This window comes from Acyrthosiphon pisum, chromosome X, assembly GCF_005508785.2.
Source record: "Acyrthosiphon pisum isolate AL4f chromosome X, pea_aphid_22Mar2018_4r6ur, whole genome shotgun sequence".
NCBI classification, from domain to species: Eukaryota; Metazoa; Arthropoda; class Insecta; order Hemiptera; family Aphididae; genus Acyrthosiphon; species Acyrthosiphon pisum.
In genome coordinates, this window is record NC_042493.1 from 21,118,150 (window position 1) to 21,140,434 (window position 22,285).

A 22,285-nucleotide genomic window follows, 5' to 3' on the forward strand; every position below is an offset into this window, starting at 1 on the left:
AAGTGTTCATATTGTTCAATTCATTCATAACTTATTCGAATTTATAATTTATAACTTATTTATTTTGCAAATATTTTATAATACAATAGTTTATTGTAGGTACATAATATCTGCGAACTACTGAACTAGGCGTAAATACAAACAAAAAATAATAAAATAAATAGCAAGGTATTAGGAAATCTAAGCCAGTGGACAGTGGTAGTCAACCGGTGTCGCTACCAAATCTTGGGTCGATTAATCTATAAAAATGAGTCGTGATAAGTCTTTTTTGTTTTAAAAAAAAATTAGTTTATTATAAAATTATAAATGATGTATTCGAATAAGTTATGAATGAATTGAAGAACCTTATTTTACAGTAGATATAATAATAGTTAAAATATCTACTAAAATCAATAAATTGAGCTTACTTGTGATTCCAAACTTAAACAAATGTTTATTGAAACTTTTTTAGGTACATTTATGCACGGGAAATTACGCAAAACTAGCAGCTTAGTCTTTTTTTATTTTATGGCCTACAAAGGTGACACGAGTCGTGAAAATATTGTTACAAAAACAGTGGATCGCGAGTCAAAAAAGTTAAACATTACTAGTCAAAACCATAGATAGGATGAAAAATATTTTTATATTAAAAAATGTAAAATTACTAGGTATTCATAAGGTTTATCTTTGACAAAACAATTTAGATCCACTCCAAATTTTAATGATTTTAATAAGAAACATCATGTCTGGTGAACCATGGTGGTTGGTACATACCACGTTTTAAGGAGTAATATTTAGGCAATTCATATTACACGTACATTTGAACTGAGAGTAGTAAATTAACATTAGTGTGTGTAATGTGTTATCTATTATCGCGTTGTCGTGCCAACACTTACCCGTCTGCCACATTAAGAATTCCCTGAACTCAGTCATTTGTTTCTAAGACTTAGTGTAATTCATTAATTTTCAATACACAACATTTAATTATTTTGTTATCTACTATTTCTTTTAGAGATACACTTCTAGAAGGGCATTTTATTATCACTTATCTATTATCTAGGTATACACTATATAGGAGTCAAACCTTTTCCCACGTTCATTATGCCAATCTTTGCACTCATGTTATCTCTTGGTACTCTTATCTAAGGAAATAATCTGTTCTTTTGTAAGCTTCAGAGTATTTAGATATTGTATTTTCTTATTTATTTGTTTTTTTGTGTATGTGTACTGTGTACATGATAATAATAGTCGAAATAATGCTTCGATATTCAATTTCAGTATCTTTTCTGGTGAGAAGTGAATCTGGTTGGTGCAATGGGGAGGTCAACATTAAAAATTCCCAGGTGCTTAAGAAAAACAAGAATTTTTACGCAGAATCGGTTTTTGATAAAATAAATTTTGGTTTTTGATGTAACTCTAAAAAAAAATACCTTAAATACATGAAATTTGAACTGTTGTTGATATGAGCAATGTCTATACATAGTAAATATTTCGAAATATTGCGATTATTTTTGAGCTATTTATACGCATAAGTAAATTTCGAGTTTTATTAGTTTTTTTTAAATTCCTGTCATAAAATATTTTATGCTGTGTCAAAAACTTGAGAATGTCATACAACGTCCCTCATAAGTTTTCGTTTGTGGAAATCAAAAAAAAAGTTGAGCGTGAATCAAAAATAACTTTTTATGTGCGTCTGAAGTTAAAAGGTTGACGAAATTCATTAAAATTACAAAAATTTGCAAATTATTGAGAGTTAGAAATTCATAAAAAAATTTTATATTTATATCTAAGCTTTGAAAATATGTTACAAGATTCCCCTTAAGTTTTTCTACATTTAACATAGAAGAACACATTAGAAAGGTCAAATAAAATTTTTATTGAAAAATATTAAAAATACAAATGCATGTTTTTTATAAGCATTTAAAGTTCAAATGTTGACGAAATTTATGAAATTGAAAATTGAAAAATTATTTAGTAACTATAAATTTATAAGATGTTCAACTTTTTTAGTTAAAGATTAAGCATTTAAAACAAGGTTCCGCGTATACCTTAATAGTTAAATCTTTAACCCAAAAATCTAAAAAATAAATAAATACAGTTTATTTTTTATAGTTATTTTAAGTTCATATTTGGTGGAAATTAAATATTAAATAACCAAGAATAACGATTTTAGTTATTTTGTTAAAAATGTTATTCATGGGTACTTGAAACTTCTCAAGTATATTATTATTTATTATATACAACCATTGAAATATGATAGTATGCATACTATGCAAATAATATTAATTTAACTTATTGGCTACAGTATTAATAATATTAATTTAAAACTAATATAAAATATCTTAGTCTAACAAAGCGTCCCCTGATAGTGGTTTAAAATTACACAATCACAATTTTTTTTATAAGCATTTAAAGTTCAAATTTCGACAACATTTATCAAATTGAAAAAAGATTTTGTAGTTGAATATCTATAAAATGTTCTACTTTTATAGCTTAGGATTGAAAATTTAAAACAAAGTTCCACGTAAATAAGTAAATAAATTACTTTATTCACAATAATATCGTCTAATACAAATATCATAGGCTGACAGACCGTCTTCACTCAGAATCGTTTTTCGTATACAATGATAGGTATTAATGTAATAATATTAGTATTATATCATTGAATTCAAATATGTTTTAAATAATTTAAATATTATAATATTATTATCGTTATTGATTAATTTTTATCTTTACCGAAAATTCGTATTGCGATATCAAATAACAAATGATATCAATATACGGTATTAATAATTAATGAAAGAGAGTAGAATATTACTATATCCATTCCTTGTCGATCAGCAAGGTAATGACCGTAATAATATATTATATCGTCTATAATTTTCTAATAACAGTCTCACCCACGCGCACGCATGCACATGTCACCAAAGTTAATTTTTGACATTTTCCAGTTTATTAAATCGGAACAACACAGCTAAAAGAGAAAGATTTGAAGATTTATATAATTACTTTCCATGACCAGATTTAAATGTTAAAAAAAGGTATATTCGGTTACTTTTACTTAATTATGTATAAAAAATAATTCATGTTTTAGTATTGTATGTATGTGTAAAAATGTAGTTAATTTCATGATTTATGAATAAGTTTTTTAAGCTAGAAAATACGTAGGTATATTCAAAACAATTATCGGACATCGCCACGTACGTACCTAAACTAATCGCTTATTTGTCCAAAATAACAAAAAATACGTTGTGCTCCAACCACCTTCAACAATAACTATTGATTTCTGATAACTATAGATAAATAATGCATATTACCTACTGACATTGGTACATTAATTAATAATTCATTATTTGGATTTAAAACAACATAATGTATTAATGTAATATTATTATTGTAAAACAAATTCAATTTTTAATCGTATTAATAAGTACATTTTATGTCTTGAACTTAAATATTTTTACGAATAATTGTATTAATTTATCAAATTTAAAACTAACTAACAATGGATTTTTTTTCTTAAATTCAAAACATTAAACTTTTTACCATTTAATTTAAAACTTCTTATGTTAATATTTTATATAAATATAATATAATACCCACATAATATAATAATATATAAATATGTAGTTTTCTTCAATATATCATTCTCTTACTATAGTACTAAGCTGATTTACATCAATATTAATTAATGTATTTTCTATGTATATTTTCATGTTAGGTATCTACACAAAAACCAACAATAGTACACCTATTGTACAGTGTTAATTACCTACTTTGAATTCACATTTAAATATAGGTGTTAAAGTCTTTCATGAAATTTCCTATATTAAACGCCTTTTAAAATGAGTCGTTCTCTTCACATTACCTAATATTATTATTTTTATAATATGACTTTTCAAGTATTGTAATGAAAAATACTTTTTTAAGAGAGTCAAACGTGCCAGTTGAAACATCTCGTCGAAGTATTAATATGTGAGCACGTTTCGTCTAAAAATTCTAATTTTAACGTGTATTACACAGTTGTCTAGATATGATCAGAATTGTCTTTTCTCTGCGGTAGATGGCGGTACGAATACTGTTTAAATATTATAGTAAGCCCGTCGAAGATGTAGTAGTAAATAAAGTGGTCTTTAGACATACTCGCCTGAAAAACTGTAATAGGTACTTGTGAAATTGTTGATTTTTATTTTGAAAACGTATTTAGATTCATTATCAAGTCTACTATGAATTTAATCAACATAATTTTCAATATCTTTTCCCAAAATATGTGTTATTATAAAAATTTAAAAATTTAAATACCGGTGTATTAAACGGTTATTAATATTTCAGACGAAAAGTTATTTATTAACTTTGTTAATGATTATTAATTATTTTTTAAACGTTGAGTCTATTATAAAAATTTAAATTTAAATCAGTTAAAAGATTTTCTCTGTATTAAAAATATAAAAATACCGTCTCATAGTGTTCCTATATCATTTTAGAGTAAAATAATTGTTAGGATTTTTTATTTTTTAAATACTAAATATTTATTCAGGATAGCTTACAAACATTATCAGTTGTCAATATAGTTTTAAGTTATTGTGATATTTCATTTTAATATTAATTCTAAAACGTAGGTAGGTACACAAACCAATTTTCGTTCAAAGTGTGTGTGATTCAAAACCACATTTATTATTGATACCTACAAATCAAATTTACAAAAATGTATAAACTGCACGAATTGCTGAAATAAATTGCTCTTCCTCCCAAAGGCATATTTTTTTTTAAGTTTGGCTGTAGAATTATTTTAAAAAGCATTAAATTATTGAGATCAATACTTATTTTTTAAATTTTTAAGTATATTATTTTGACACATTTTAAGGCTATAAATATAAGAACATTTTCGGATTTTGTTAAAATAATAATTACGTATTTAATTTATACAGAGTGTAACAGGAAAACCTGACAAAATAAATACTTTTTGTTTTAATCGACATTTTTCAATTCTTTTATTTATATTATTTATTGACTCTTAGATTACACGTATAATATAACATCCTTTATTTATATTTATTAATACTGATTAATAGATTTATATCTGATTTAACAATTTTTTCAATTCACACTATTTTTATTAACTGATCCAGTCGTAAAAAATCATTTCTAATTCAAAAAGTATATACTTTTTAAAAATATTTCAAGAGCATTATTGAATAAGTAGGTACTTACTTGTTAAAATTGAAATATTATTTTAAAAAGTCATTACTTTTCAAATAATAAGGTACTTAAAAAACTGTGGACATACTAAAAAATCATATAAAAACAAAATAATTAATAAACTATATGACTTGAATTAATGATTTTACAATCAAAATCATTCCAAACACATTCATCAAACACATCATTCCAATTTTACAAATTGGCTATATTTTATTTAATACGCGTTGTGCAAGAGAAATAAATGAATATAAATTCATATATTATTATAATATTATATATTATATATAAAAAAAATTAAAAAATATTGATTAGAACCAAAGTTATTTCATTTGTTACGTAATTAATATTAAACCTAAAACATAAGTTAATATACTATATTGCCGATAAGTATGCACATATTATTATTATTTTAAAATATTGATTTTGTCGCAATATAGTTGTAATTAAATGTTTGGTGTGGTAAATTCATTGTAAGTACAACATTTAAATTAAGTTGTGCCTAGCAAAAAAGGTATTTTAGTTATTTTACTTTTAAAATATGATATAGGTAAGTCAGATAGTTACCTAGATAGTTGGTTTTAATTAGGGTTGAAAGATTGCAAGAATATATTGATTCAAAACGGCGCGCACTACAATACCAACGTATTAAAATCGTACATAGGTATACAGACTTCGCTGCAATAAATTCGTTTGTATATCGCGGCATCTAACCCGTAGTAGTTGGGTTCAGACTTCAGATATAGGTACATTGGTAGAAGATAATTTTATCGCCATAAATGGCAATGCTGATGAGATATTTTACTATTTAATGAGCTCGGCTTGCATTATACAGTGTACAGTTTTCACTCTCAAGTCTCATATTATATTAATACCTACTAAATTATGTTTCGTTGTTTGTAACTCGTCCCTATTAAGATATAGGGAAATACAGAACGTTAATTAAATGCACTATTATTGATATGCATATTATTCATTATGCACATGCATTAGTGCATTTTATATATCTATGCTATTTACAATATTATATTAAGTATATATGTTTATACACTTTATAGTTTATATTATTATTCGTTTATCCCGTCGAACTAACTGTAAAAACGTGATTATTACCGTTTTGTATACATAAACAATTATTGAATTATAAAAGTATAAAAGTACAGAACACCAATAATCTAGATACGTAGGTACATAGGTATCTAATAGACACCTGCAATCCAGATAAATCATAATACACAGATCGGTACCTGAAGCCAATTTTGATAATTAAAAAGGAAAACCCTTGTAGTGAGTATTACTGTAATATAAAAACACGTATGTACTTACTAGTCCAGAAGTGCAATTTAGGGGGTAGGGTAACTTAGACAACACGAATTAAATAATTATACATTATTAAGTACTTACCTATATTTAAAACTTGTAAATTTTGTCTTGAAAGTAGATAGGTAGTCAAATATACAACTAAACAGCTGTAAATAATAAGTAACATGTAATAATTTCAATTACCTATTATAATCTACGATTAGGTGTCAACCTGACACAATAATAGGTACTGTCGCATATCAATGCGTTTCGTATAGTAGTAATAACTATTATTGTTCTCATAGTTGTTTCCGTCTATAACAACAACGATAAAATCAAAAAAATAAAATATTTTATCATTTTGACAATAAGGGACGTCAGCGCACTATTGGGTTTTTTTCTTTTTGACCCACGAACAGCATAGCAAATTTAAACTTAGTAATGTTGCACACACGTATTTTTAATATTTGTAAGTTGCTGCAAGAGATAGGTTGGTACTTAATGGGAGTCTTTTTTAAAAATCAGTTATTAAGATTGAACCTTTGATGAATTTTTAACTACAAAATAATTTGCAAAATGTGCGGATTCGACGAATTTTGTCAAAATTGTTTTCACGAAAAAATTGTGACAGATATTTGATGTATTTAATGTATGTTAGAACAACTTTATAAGTAATATTCACTATTTTGTTTTACATTTCCGAGCTAATTGATTTAGAAAAAAAAAAGTTAAACAGTATATTGACCAAGTATTGATTATTCTGAATTACAAAAAAACTAAGTTGAACAAACATATTTTTACTGCTCCAAAGGCGATAATGGAAACAAAAACCTAATTGTAAAACCAATAAATAGATTAATTTAAAATAAAATTCGTACTGAAAATAAAGTAGTAATATTAGAACAAAAAAAAAAAAACGGAATGCATAAGATTGCAGTTTGTTTATGATACTGATTTATATCACCTTTTGTATTATATCTACCTACAGACAATAATCCGATAACATCGTACCGTTCTATCAGATATAGAAATTAATTTGAGAATTTTAATTGAATTATAAAATAATTTACTGATGTGTGACATCAATGTTTATTTTCTTGGATTGGAAAAATAAAGCGAAATTCTATAAAAATGCGACAATGTATTATAACAACAAATAAAAATGCAAAATACGATTTTTTTTATTGTATTTACTTTAAAACAAATTAGTGGTTCACATAACGTATTATAATTTATTGTTTATACTGTTAAGCCTAGAAGTATTTATGAACAGTACCTAATTCATATTATAGACATTATATTATTGTCGTGTGTTTGATAATATATTATTTCATTTAGGTAGCGTTTTTTTAATATACTATAGGAATGTTATGAAAATAATCTATGAAAACTGGTAACTAATAATAAAATACCTAATAATTAATACCTAATTGACAATATTTGTCAAAAATACGGATATATTTTCCTATAATTTTGTTGTTAAAAACGCATACAATTTTTAATTTCAATACTCATCTAAATCTTAGAAAGTTAGTACAACATTTTTAATTGTTAAATTGTTTAAGTTCCTATACAATTGTAGCGACGATTACATGCCGTCACCGTACAAACCTAAGGTCTAAAAACTCTGTGACAAAAAATATAATATCCTCTGGTACACTACGAATACTGGAAATAAATAAGAATTATTTTATTGTTCTAATTATTATCAACCTACCTACTTCTATATTGTAAGACTAAGAAATAATCATCTTCTTTTCAAATAAAGAACTAGGTAGTTATATTTAAAAATATTTTGTTAGGAATTGTAATATTTTAATTAAGTTTCTTATATTTGAGGACCTATGCCTAATTAATTAATTTTATAATAATATTTCCAAATAAAAACCATTGTCTTATAAATTATATTATACTATAATATACTATAATATATAAGGTTTAACATGGATGTATTGTAAATGTTTACTAGTTACCTATAGCTTAGTTAGCTCGAATTATTTTTGCTTAGTTTTATCGTTACAGAATTATATATAGTACAGAAAGATTACTGAAGATCAAACAACATTTAGCTTAAACAATAATGCGACTGCCATCGTCGGTGGTATATAAATAAACCATGGAAGCGCTGTTACGACATACAGTTCGCGATTCGTTCCGATCCTGCCCTTGTAGCATTTCAGCGTTAACTGAAAGGGATGATAATACGAGTACGTATGACGACGTGGGGTGTCGAACGCCCCAAAATGCGACGTGGTTTGTTTTGCGACGACACGGCGATAGTAGGTATATATAGACACATACCTTTTGCAACTCATGCTCGCACTTTATTCCAACGTGGGTAATTGAAAACATCGCCTTGGCCACCCTCGAATCTGGCAAAGGCCTCACTGAAATCGGAGTTAATGATATTGGTACGTCGACAATACAGCACGAGGGGTGCGCAACGCGAAAACGTATTCACTGCCGACAAACAGACATTCCGCGCGTGACAGTCGAATTTTACTCGCGTCGAATTTTAAAAAATCAATTAATAATAATTGTCTGTTCAAAATAAACGAAGCGATTACAACGTCCACAATAATACTTCATTCTTTTATTATATGTTGAGGGCCTAGAATCGATTTTTCCGAAATTTCCGCAATTACCGATACTAATTTGAAAATTATATTTTATATTTTAGTAACCACCTTAATTATAATACTTTTCCACTAATCTAGAGTTAGTGTGGTGTATATACCAATAAAAATGACTTCACAGGAAAATTTCTCGTGCCTCGTAGAATAGTCGATTTTGATCACTTTTTTATCCGAAAGAAAAATAATTTCTACAGCACACATTGGACTCTATTTTTTTTATTTTATTTCAAATAAATTTTAAAAATAACCTTAAAGTTATAAAGTTTGAGATAAAAATATTGAAAAACTGAGTTCAATGCCAGCTGAAAAAATTGTTCATAATAAATCATTTTTCAAAAAAAAATTATCAAATTTGGACGATTCTACAGAACATAATGTACCTACGTCTTTCTTCGGTTTGTAGTCCCCAGGACACGACCGTCAGGTGATATTTTTCGTCGGATTGGAAATTACGAGGATTACAACTATAGGTAACTACGTTCAAGACTCGCTGAGCTGAAATTTTAACAATGATGTGAAGTTGAATCAGCTGTGAAAACTTTTTATTTTTATAGTTCATAAACAACTCGATAATCACAATTTTTTGCCAAAAACATCGCAATTTTATTATTATATCACATATTATTGTTATTGATTTATAAGACAATATACCAACGTACCGTATAAATGTATAATGGTTAAAATAGGTTCGTGGTATAAATAGCTTAAAATTAGTTTGTTTATTTTCAACACTTTATAGATGGTTATAAAATTACATTTAAGTGATAGAAATTTATCAATTTTCTACGATTAATATTTATTAAGTTAAAAAAATAACTAAATAATAATATCAACCTTGTCAAAAGCTGGATTTCTGTAAATAATTTTTTTTAATTTTTCAATAACATTTTCTTACTATAGTACTGGCAGCTTTACTTTTACCTCCAAAAGTACCAACTCCAATTTTCTACCAGAACCACAATCCAAGATGAAGATTGAAGCAATATTGTATACTGTTGAAAAAGCGACTAGTGATGACAGACATAAAAAAATACATTCATTGCACCGCTCAGAAACTAAAATTTATTTTTTAAGTAATTGTATAATTTAAAAATTAGTTTAAGAAAGAAAGACACTGATCAATGGTTATAAATTATAGTGAAATATAGGGGAGGAATAAAAAGGAGAATTGCATGTAGACCACAAAAGGTCACAATATATAGGGAGTAGTTTTGTCGGGTAATAATAATATCAATTATTTTTATTTTGAACAGACGTTTTCGTAGTTTAAGGTTGAAATACAATTGTAGAACTTAAGTAATAAATTTATAATAAGGGCGTGTACCAGGGGTGATTATGGACGTTCACCTCCCTATTCCTAGAGGGAAAAATTGGCCATGTTTATATTTCACAATATTGTCTTGATTGCTTATTTTATCCTATTGTTCCGTGGGGAACTAAAATTAGTGGATTTACTGCCACGCCTATTATTGTTAGTTTCAGTTTTGTTTGCACGCCATGGGGTTCACGAAGATAATATAATTTCCTTTTTTTTTTTATTTCTTTTGTATGTTATAACATTGACCATTGCTTTAGCTGGTACTATAGGTATACAATAAAATCTTCGAATAATGTTCGTTTGTTTCTTTTAAACGTTTTAAATATTGTATTGAATGCTTATTACAATTTAACAATTTACGTAATATTATATTATACATATAAACCTAATACAATACAATAAGTAATATTAAAGATTATATATGATTTTATTTTATTAATTATAATTAATATATTACATAATATATTTGTGTAAATATCTTATACTTAATAGTTGCCTTTGTATCAACAATACCTATAGATTTGGTGAATAGATGATGTAATACTGTAATACCAAAAATATAAATTGATTTTTAGACCTTATTTTTAAGGGATTTTATATTTGTATATGACTTAATTTAATTTAATCTTTTATTATTATTATTATCTTTTGTTTAATCTTTTATTTCACAATAGTATCTATAGGTACAAATTATTGCACAATGGGCATATAAGATAAAAAAGGCTATGCATAACATGAATTACTTTAAATAAGAAGCCACTTATTATCGTGACCCTTAGCTTGGTGTTGAATTTAATCTAACTTAAATTAATGTTTTTAATCATTTAGACAGACTATATGCTTTCCTGTCGCGTGTATATAACCGCCATATTAAATATTAGAATAGTACGTTATTATGCTCGAAAGTCAAAATAAATTGAATAATATTGTTAAATTGAATTCAATATAATTTATATAAACATTATAATATTGTTTAACTGTAGAATTCCCGATCAGGAGAAATAAAAATACATACCTACCAATTCTAAATCCTAAAAAATATTTTTTTTTTTATACATAGGTACATATATTATTTCATGTAAAAAAAGGGCCTTTTTAAAAACAAATCTTATATTATGGTCATAATATTATTATATATTTATTGTTGAAGCCCACAGAACTCCTGTATGCTATACTATCTAATGATATAAACGGTTTTGAAGTGCAAATTTAATCAGTAAATGGTGTATAATTCACCCAAGGGCTAATGATTACGTGAAAAACGAGAGATCATTTCGCGGAGTGCGGTGAACACTGAACATGCTCCAGTGAATACAAAACTACGGATGTGACCTACCCGATTTATTTTATCTACCCGTTAGTGGTGTGAAAAACACACGTAGCCTACTTTGTTTAATCTCCATTGTGTCGTTTAATCCTTTGCATCAGTTGTGGCTTGGGGACGTGCATCTTTCACTGCGCAAAGGATTAAATCACTAGTCTGAGATCGGAAGCAATCCAAACTGCTGCAGGACCGACTGTGCAATAATTCACATTAAGAGGGAAGTGTCAAATAAAATAAACATAGGGTGAATTGTAAATACATTTAATCGCCTTCACTCGATTTAAATATTATTAATTGTTATTTTGTGTGTGTGTCTGCAGAATTATTCTGGATGACTTATATACTGACGACATAGATATAATATTTTTTTAAACCGGATGGAGCATATCAATAGAAAAAAATGATAAATTTCAATCAGAATATAAACTAAAATATATGGGTACATTTTTAATTTTTAATATAATATATTTAATATGAATGTTTTTAAACAAAAATCACTAATAACATTAAATATCGTTTCCGTTTAGACACTTTTGATAAATTATGTTGTTGTAAACTTATAAGTAGATACCTACCTATATATAAAATGTAATTGAGTTAGTAAATACAGATTTTTCGAATATTAAGTATATTTCAGTATAGGTACCTACTTAACACATTTTATTGTTCTTAAACAGGTACATTTATAAAAATATGGCTACTATGTACCTATACAGGCTATATTATATATACCTACAATAATGCCATCGTAAATCATTGATTTAAGAAAACTGATTTAATACCTACATAAACCATGAAAACCGATTAAAGCCTATACATTGAAAAAGTTGTTCATAAATTATAATGCAACAATAAACGTTTTAAATTTAATTTTGACTGTTATATGAATGCTATAATACCTCAATACCCGGCACCATATAATTTCATATATAAAGAAATAACCATATATTTAAATACCAACACAGTACACAGGTCACAGCTAATATTCAATAATGGCTTAAAAAAATATAATAAACTGCTTTAAATCATAACATTATACTATTATATCCTGGAATTATAAGTAGGTTAAGTACAATGTCACGGTTTTTTATGAGTGATTCAAAATCAAATTTTTGCCCAATAGGTAGGTAAGTGGTTTAAACGAAAAATAACGATTTTTATCAATCAGTTTTAGTTATTATGTTGTGATTAAAAAATATAAATTATTGAGACTTGAATCTTTCCTTACATTTTTAATCTCAGTTCAAAGGCTTTAAAATCTGATACAAGTATGCAAAGTTCATCTCAAGTTTTTCTAACATCAAAATATTAAAAATACTAGACACATTTTTTTTTTTACAAATCCATATTACAGTGACCTATACTACATCAATAGGTACACGAATTAGTATTATACCTGTAACATATTAGCCGGAAAAATCCAGTCCCCAGGTTATTTTGTACCTTTATTATTATTATTCATTACATCGTTTTGATTAAAAATTATTATTTTTATAATGTAGGTACCTATATTGTTTTACAGTGCTGATAATGCGATATAATAATAGTAATAATAGTAATAATAGTAATAATAATAATAATAACAATAATAATAATATACAAATCATCCCAAGGGGAAAATCACTAGAGGGTCTGTCATAATCTTACATGTCAATTTTTTTATTATTGGATTGGGCTTGTACGAGGAAATTATGTCACTACAATCGTTTTAGACAGCGGACCGATTTATCCAGGGTGTGTATACTTACCAATAAATATTTGAGTTTGACATGAATATTTTTATAATGCTTACTTGTCAACATGTCATTTGAAAAATTAAAATGTTTTATTTTGAATTCACCGGACTGTATTGTATTGTTTGATTATACACGTTGCATTGGTCAAATGTAAATTATATAATATAACCTATGGACCTATAATATTTGGCGGGCAAGTACTGGTGTCAGAAATGAATAACCTTATTATTTTTAATCTATTTAACTATATCAAATTCATCAAATGTTTAATTACCGTAAACCGTGATGTTGGTGATAATGATGATTCAGCAAGCCTTCTTGCCAAATACGTTATAAAATCTCAGTAGTATGCTTACTATATGCGATATAATAATAAGTATTATATGTATACCTATAGTATTCATCTGTAGTTGAAACTTATAGAACATTAAAAGTGCGTATAGTTTTCAAATGTGATGTTTATCAAAATGTTTCTAAACAGCATATAACGGTTTCAACTTGGTAATGTTATGATATTTGAGTTAATTAATATTTGTATTGTTTATAACTTCATAGTAGTAAGTACCTACCTACTTATTGTATATTAGTTGTCTGGCAAGAATCTAACAATTATAAAATATTTGAAATATAGCATTGTCGTAACTTATAATATCAAGTGATTGAAAACAATTTAAATTTCACACAGCTTAAATATTGTGAAATTAAATTATTGATAATAATATTACAATAATATAATAAAAAAAATTATTAGCATTTACATATTTTTTAATGTTTATATTACAATTCGTAGGGACTGCAATGCCAATATTAAAATGTCGTATTGAAATTTTATTGCAGTGTAATTAAGTAATGGAGATGATTTTTCAGAAGTTATAATTGAGTTTTTTATCTCGGCTGATCCAACTAAGACAATGGTGGAAATCTGTAGTGGTAGTTATAACTAATTAAAATCTCGATGACATTTTTATTCATATAATATAATATAATGTTGTACTATAGTACACTTATAGTATACTTACGAGAAATCCGACTGTCAACTATAAGATAAATATTCCACTTTTCGACCAAATAATACACAATAAAAATAAATAGGCACTTAAATAATAGTTTATTTAAGCCAAGTTTAAATTAATATATCGAGCCCCATCTGTTATCTGTAACTGCTATATAGTAAGACTTGTGCGGTGTATATTATTATCATCATAATCTAGCGCATACCCAGCAATAATATTATATGGGTGACATCTCCGAATTCTTCTGCGTGTGAAAAAATAGAACGTTCTCAGCGATCCGCCGCCACCGTGTGCAGTCTTCGTCCGTCGCATTATTTGATTGCGCCCCATTGTAGGTACGATACAGACGACGAAAATTATAACGCCAAACGGACGACATCGCGAGCCGCGTCTTTTGTGATCGTCAATGTATTATTAAATCCGTGCAAGCTATTACGACGACACGACGAGTCAAGAAAAGAGAGTGGAAATGATAATGAAAAGAAGTTTAAAAAAAAAAAAGTTTTTATTATTTTCGCACCCCGCGGGGTCGAGGGAAATAAGCGCATTATCCGTATGTGAAAGGAGGCGGGCGTGCGCGTCCGTCGGTAGCTCCTCACCGCGGCGGCAGTGCCTGTCGTAATAATATTATGGATTTTATTACTATGGTTATTATTTGTCGCAGCCCGCGAAGGCGGTCTTCTCTCTCCGTACGCGCACACAATTACACAAAATATATACTATTACCGGCAACAATAAAATAACAACATTGTGTAGTAGTAGTAAGATATTGTATAGGTTACCTACCCGTGTTTACCTGTGGTGCGGTGTATAGTATATAGATGGTACGTGTTTAGGGACGGGGTAGATTGCACCGCCGCTTGTATGTAACGTTGGAAAAGACCAAAAAAACACCCTTACCCACACACATGTACACACCCATTACACGTCATATATAATGTAATATATGTGTCGGCTTCGGGTCCCGCGTGTTTTGACAGTGGGATATTGGTTGTTGTATCTCATAATATTATATTGTGCGGGGACCGCTTTGCTCGGTGTCATTGTCGTAAACGGCCGTCTATTACGAAACGCGTTTACGCGTTTGCCGCCGCCCAACAGTGGCGGCTCGGTTATATAATGTTATTTTTTTCATCCCCCTCCCGTCGACGTTGTATTATATTTGTCCGTGCGGTCTTCGGGGTGCGGTGGGCGGTGAGGATAAACATCACTCGCGCGAGAGATGAATATCGCCTTAAAACGGCAGCACCATCGTGTGTGTGTGTGTGTGATATCTGCTCGATCATTATTGTGTACGTTATTGTATTGCGTTTATTATTATATTTCGCCGTTTGTTGTCGTCAACGTCTGTGTGTGAGAGTGCGCGCTACAGGAGATGCGCAAATGACGTTCACAGGGTTGATCGAGTTGAAACCGCTTACGGTGGGCGGTGGAGGGTGGGTGAGTTGTACGCAAGCGGTATATCGTTTGACGTCGCGTATTTCGCCGAGCCCACCCAAGGTACGGCTGCGGCACCCTGCGTGCGATTTGTCCTGTGTAGGTACGCCGACGACCGCAGTCGTTTTCGTTTTTTCCACAATGTATTATGTTTTCACAATGATAATATGATATTGTTATCGATTACAATTATTGACGACGACGAGGCCGTTGTGTATCGTATTACGGGCGAAGGTATACCCATAATACCTTTACACGGTGTATACACACCGCCTGCGAGCAAACACCTTTTTATTTTCCCTCCGCGTGTCCAAACAAGCATAAATATTTTGTCGTCTCGCTGAATTAATAGTTATAATAATAATAATAATAACAGCAACAACAGTCGCCGCGACGATGCTCCTTTCTTGGCCCGTGTAAAGGCTGTAGCGTTTTCGCCACCCCGTCGTGTCCACGTGTATAGGTACATTGATTGCGCGCGGCCCCCAGCGACGAATACAAACAGACGCCGCCGCCACTGCGATGGACCGATGTTGGACACGCGTGTTACTATCGAAATAATTTTATTTTAGATCTTTTTCGCTGACTGTATATAAAAGTACAATCGTGTTGGTGTTTTGGATGCACACGCTAAAGAGGAAAAAGATTGACCACTGGTATATAATATTATATTTCATGGCGGGTGATTAAAGAGAAGAGCTATTTGCAGAAATGTATTAATTATTATTTATTGTATAGGTACAAGACAAGCATATTATACTACAGTTTACTAATTATTATTAAGTGTAATATAAACGAAGATTTTTAAACAAACTTACTGTACAGTAGGTACTTAGTATTTTTTTTAAATCCCTATTAATTTGTATTATTATGATCCATCAACGGGTCTTGTACACTACAATGCAAAATTCAGACAAGCATTACATATTTACATACCTATAGTGTTATATTATTCATCTCAAGTAATCCAAATGGACTGCCAATGAAATACAGTTGTTAGTTGTTACTATAAACCTCAAGATGAAATACACTAATGAGTAATAAGCAAGTATAATTATACTTCTATTTAAATATTAATTACTATAATTAGGTACTATTATACTCATATAATAGGTATGGATACAAATAATACATAATATACAGTAATAAAGTTACTTACGTTTGCGAGATTATTATATAAAATACATAAAGATATATTTTGAAATAGGAAAACTGATTGTACGTGCGCGTAACATGTTATTACATTCTGTTCTATTATAATCTATAAAATATAATGTAAGATATTTTCTATCTACAGTGTTCGTCATCGAAAATTACATTTTTAGAGATTTATGTCATATGGTGGAAACTGAGTATAGTGCGTGTGTCATGCAAAGTCAGGACAATTGACACAATTTGACGCAATTCTGTCGCTTGGGTAATCATACCAATCGAAAGATTTGTTCGGTCACCGCATCCCGCAGGTGTTTGTTTGTTCTCTCGAAAAATGAACACTAGTAGTTGGTACCTTCATAATATCATCGGACGCGCAGTATTAGTGTATGCTATGTCAGTTCCTTTATAAAATAAAAGTCAAAATGCACACAAAACGTTCGGTGCCAGCTGCATATTTTTCAACCTGTATAGGTGAAATATTAGGTAATGTTATAAATATTTATAATATTGTACTGGTATACGGTATACCTAGACCCTAAGGTTGTGTATGTTCAGTATACTGTACCTACCTAGTTATAGAAGAGAGACTTACCTATTAAATATACCTACGTGAAGTACGCTAGTATGCAATTAACTAACTTATCAAAATATACTTTTTTATGAAATCATATAATATTATTATCACTAATAAAATAAATAATGCTCGGAAGTTGTAGGAGTGATGACGATGACTATTATTTTTTTATCACCAGCCAGATTTCTACCACATTTCATTAATATTATACCTAGTTATTTGTAATAAAAATAATATTTAGATAATAGTCTTATATACTATACGTCTTAACTATTATGTACCTAACTAATGAACTAAAACTATTTTTTTGCATACTTTATATTTTTGTAAAGTGATTTTAACTTCTATTATTTCAGAGCCCTAATAATAAAATACCAAATTGATTAGATTTAAAAATTATATGAATAAATTAAAATTCGAAATCACATTTTATTACTTATAAAATATAAATGGTATGCATTTAATTGTACGTATAGGTACAAGATGTAACAGAAATACCTGACAAATAAAAGTAAAAAATTGAAACTAGTTATACCTACGTATGAAAAACATTATGCAAATTATATGAATTATAAATAATTTAAGAAATATAGGTACTTATGTCGGGAAATTCACAAAAAGATTATTTTGAATTTTTCTATAAAAAATTTACTACAATTTAAATTTTTTTATTTTCAGCATTAAAAAATCAAAATCAAAAAAGTTATACTGTACTTGTTGCACAACTGTCTATAATATATATATATATAAACGATGTTTAATCTAATATATTGATTAGAATAAAAGTAATTTCATTTGTCAGGTATTTTTGTTACACCCACAGATATTATACTAGATAGTATAATATAATCTATACTAATGTATAAAGCTGAAGAGTTTATTTGTTTATTTGTTTGAACGCGCTAATCTCAGGAGCTACTGGTTTGTATTGAAAATGTATTTTTAATTAATTCGTATAAAATTCGGGAAAAATTATTGACTCTTTGTATATCTACCGATAAGTGAAGAAAAAAATTTTATAAAAAAATACTAATTACAATTAAGTCCGTTTCCTAGTATAATATAATATCGAATCTAAATTTAATATTATTGTACACACAAATATGAATTTAGTCGCCATATGTAGTTAGGGCATTGTTTACAAACTGATGATGTTATATGCCAATATATGATAATATTGATAGCCGATAGGTAATATTGGTTATCTTGCTGACAACAATTATATAAATGATCACTATAAGAAATATTTGTAAACAATGCCCTACCTGTATATGGCCGCTAGGCGTCTATGATTTAAAGAGGGCTATCTAGTATAATATAATCTAATATATAGATCTGTGGTTACACCTTGCACCTATACCATTAAGATCTAATAAAATAATTTTGTCTTTTAAAAACCTCAAACAAAAGTTATTTATCCTCAGTAGGAATTATTAAGAATTCACTTAATATTAAATTATTTTAAGGCCAATATTAACAATATTGTCAATAATATTAATATTATTTAATTATAATTATATGTTTAATTGGTTGGGTAAAATACTAATGACCTAGCAAGAGTATTATGAAGAATTTTTCTTAAAGCTAACCACCGAAGAAATCAAAATAGTTCATTGACAGTTAATTGTGTCCACATATTAATAGTTTTAACTATATCTATAGGTAGTAGACAGTAGTATAGAGTAGCGGTATTCTGTAACTCGATAACACGACTAGGCACTTTCTATTCGTTAAGCTATCGACAATGATCTTATCGAATAATATTGATAAAAACTATTCTGTATTATAGATATTCATTAAGCTGACAAACTTTTCGTTAAAACTGTCCATAGTAAAAATAAAATGTCGTTAACCTTATACACCCTTCCAGACTCCTCGAAAACTTTTACCAACGTTAGATAAGAGTGGAAAAACTCAAAAATATAAGCCGTGTTATGTACATTTGATCTTAAAATGCCTTAAATAATAGGTATAGGTACTATATATTCACATAATATAGGTGCTTAAACATGCATTTTTTTAATAACAATTTTGAAACATTGTACTAAATAAATATTTTGTAATGATGAGTTCCCGCAAAGGAAAAATCTGTGCCCAAGTGTGTATGAATATTTTAGAGTATCTATAAATATTTTATTATAATTAATAATAATAATAATTATAATTTATTATTAAACCGTATTCGTGAACGGTGTGAAATTTGATAACAATTAGTTTCAGCGTACCTATACAACAATAATTCAACAATATAGTTTAGTGCAATTTATTTATTATTATTTATTTTTATGTACCTATATATTTTTGCGTTCGTGTATTATTATAATATAGCGATACGTATCACATGAACGATGATGACACGTATAGGTATAGGTATTCCTTGGCGCGTGCGAATTTTTTATAATATAATATATTATATTATATACTTGTATTTATCATACGCCAGCAGTGTCTTTTCACACGAGATCTTATTCTCTATATATTTTTCTCTCTCTCCCTCTATCTCTCTCTCTCTCTCTCTCTCTCTCTCTCTCTACATATGTATTTATGCATTAATATATTACCTATATATAATATAATGTGCGGCGAGTGCTTGCAGCATCGTGCACTGTCGCTGTGTCGGACATAAAACCTTCGCCACGTACCTATTATACATACCCTATACGTGAATAATATAACAATATTGTGTGACACGAGTACAGTGTACCTATATAATATACCTTACACGTTTGCTTTGGCGTGTTTGAACATTACGATTGTCGTGTACTAGCGGCGAAACGCATTTACGCGTGAGATTGAGCGTACATACAGCGTACTTGAACATACACCAATATATTATTATAGTTTAAATACCCTTCACTATGGTGTACACACATTTTACAATCGTATGCGATGAAACCGCGTCGATGTATATCGGTAAATCAAGTCGAGTGAGGCACACACGCGTGCATATTATATAATACATAATATATGTAATATAATAATATATATACTTATACATATTGTACTTACTATAGAATGTCTGTATCGGAACGGTACGGTATGGTGTCTGTCGGTACGTGTCTGACTAGTGTGAATCATACTTTAATGCATGCACTCCTCTTCCTCCTACCACTAAACAAATTCGTAAATTTTCATTCCATGATTTTAATTAGAAGTTTTTCATATTTATACAATACATTTTGTTTTTTTAATCGAAAATGCGAGCAGTGCCAGGTACCAGAGCAGGTACCAATACTATACTTCTGAATAACGTCATATTTCTGTTTTTAGCATCCAGTCCCGGCTTTTTCTCGTAATAATAGGTATTCAGTGTCTCACCGTGTTAGTACTTAACCCCGTCAGTAACTTGTTTAACAATAATATTTTCAAAATATAACATCTGCAGATAATTATTACTGAGAGATACAATAATTATTATGTAGTTTTTGGTTTAAAACATTGTTATATTACTTAGATATAGTAGATAACCGAGTAATTTAAATTATGAACTCAAAATTAAAAATAGGGGGAAAGTAGGTGTCACAGATCTGCAGCTGTACCTACAGTAAATATTGAGTGTAACTCGTCACTGGGTAAGTGCACTGTCATGTATGTGTTAAATATATATACGGCAAGTAGATAAAAAGATAGATATTTATTTAAAAAAATGTTTAAATATTTAAATTGTTAAAATAAGTGAAATGGTTTGTATCCAAAAACATTAGCTTGTGGAGGAGACAAGAGTTCATATTTTGTAGTTACTTTTTACTTTATGTGTCCTACGAACGACGGTTCTGAGCGAAGAACGGTCTACAAACCTTGTACTGATGAGTTATTTATTATTATATTTATAAGCTTACAAAACTACACACTAAACTTAACTTACCTAATAAGTTAAGCGTAATTCCACAGTCATTTTTAAGATCATTTAAAGTTAGAATTTTAAAGAATTTCGTCTAAATCATGAATATTAAAAATTGTATAACTACTAAATAATTTTGAAATTTTAATATGTAAAATATATATTTAAAATTATACTATGCATAGAAAATTATAATATAATAATTTTATGAAAATGTCAAGAGTTTATGATTATCTAATTTTGAATTACCTACAACAAAATAACAAAAACTGCAGGTTGTACGTAAAAGTTCTCGCTTTTCTCTAATTTTTATGTTTTGTTTTTTCCAACTTTTAATAAAGGTACTTGGGAATTTTTTCGTTCCCCTAAAGTATTAAATAGTTCCAATTTGCTAGAAACCCCTATATAAAGTTGAAAATCTACCTTATTACTACTCCAAAAGGTAATAACAGACACAAAAAAACACACATCATTATAAAATTAATAAATTCATCGCTTCATTAAGAATCTAAAGTCTAATAATTTTTAAAGTAAAATTACTATAACTATAGGTATTACTATAGGTGAGCACTGTATAAAAACGAGTATAAAAACGGCGTGACTGTGTATAATATCTGTATATTATACCAGCGTATAAGCAATTTACTCATATTATATAGGTACCTATACCGTATTGAGAAATTATTTTTTTTTAGAAAATCATGTATGCCCACGCGTAACACTGTAGACTGTATTGGATGGACAAAAAAATGGGTGGAGTTGTTTACGGAA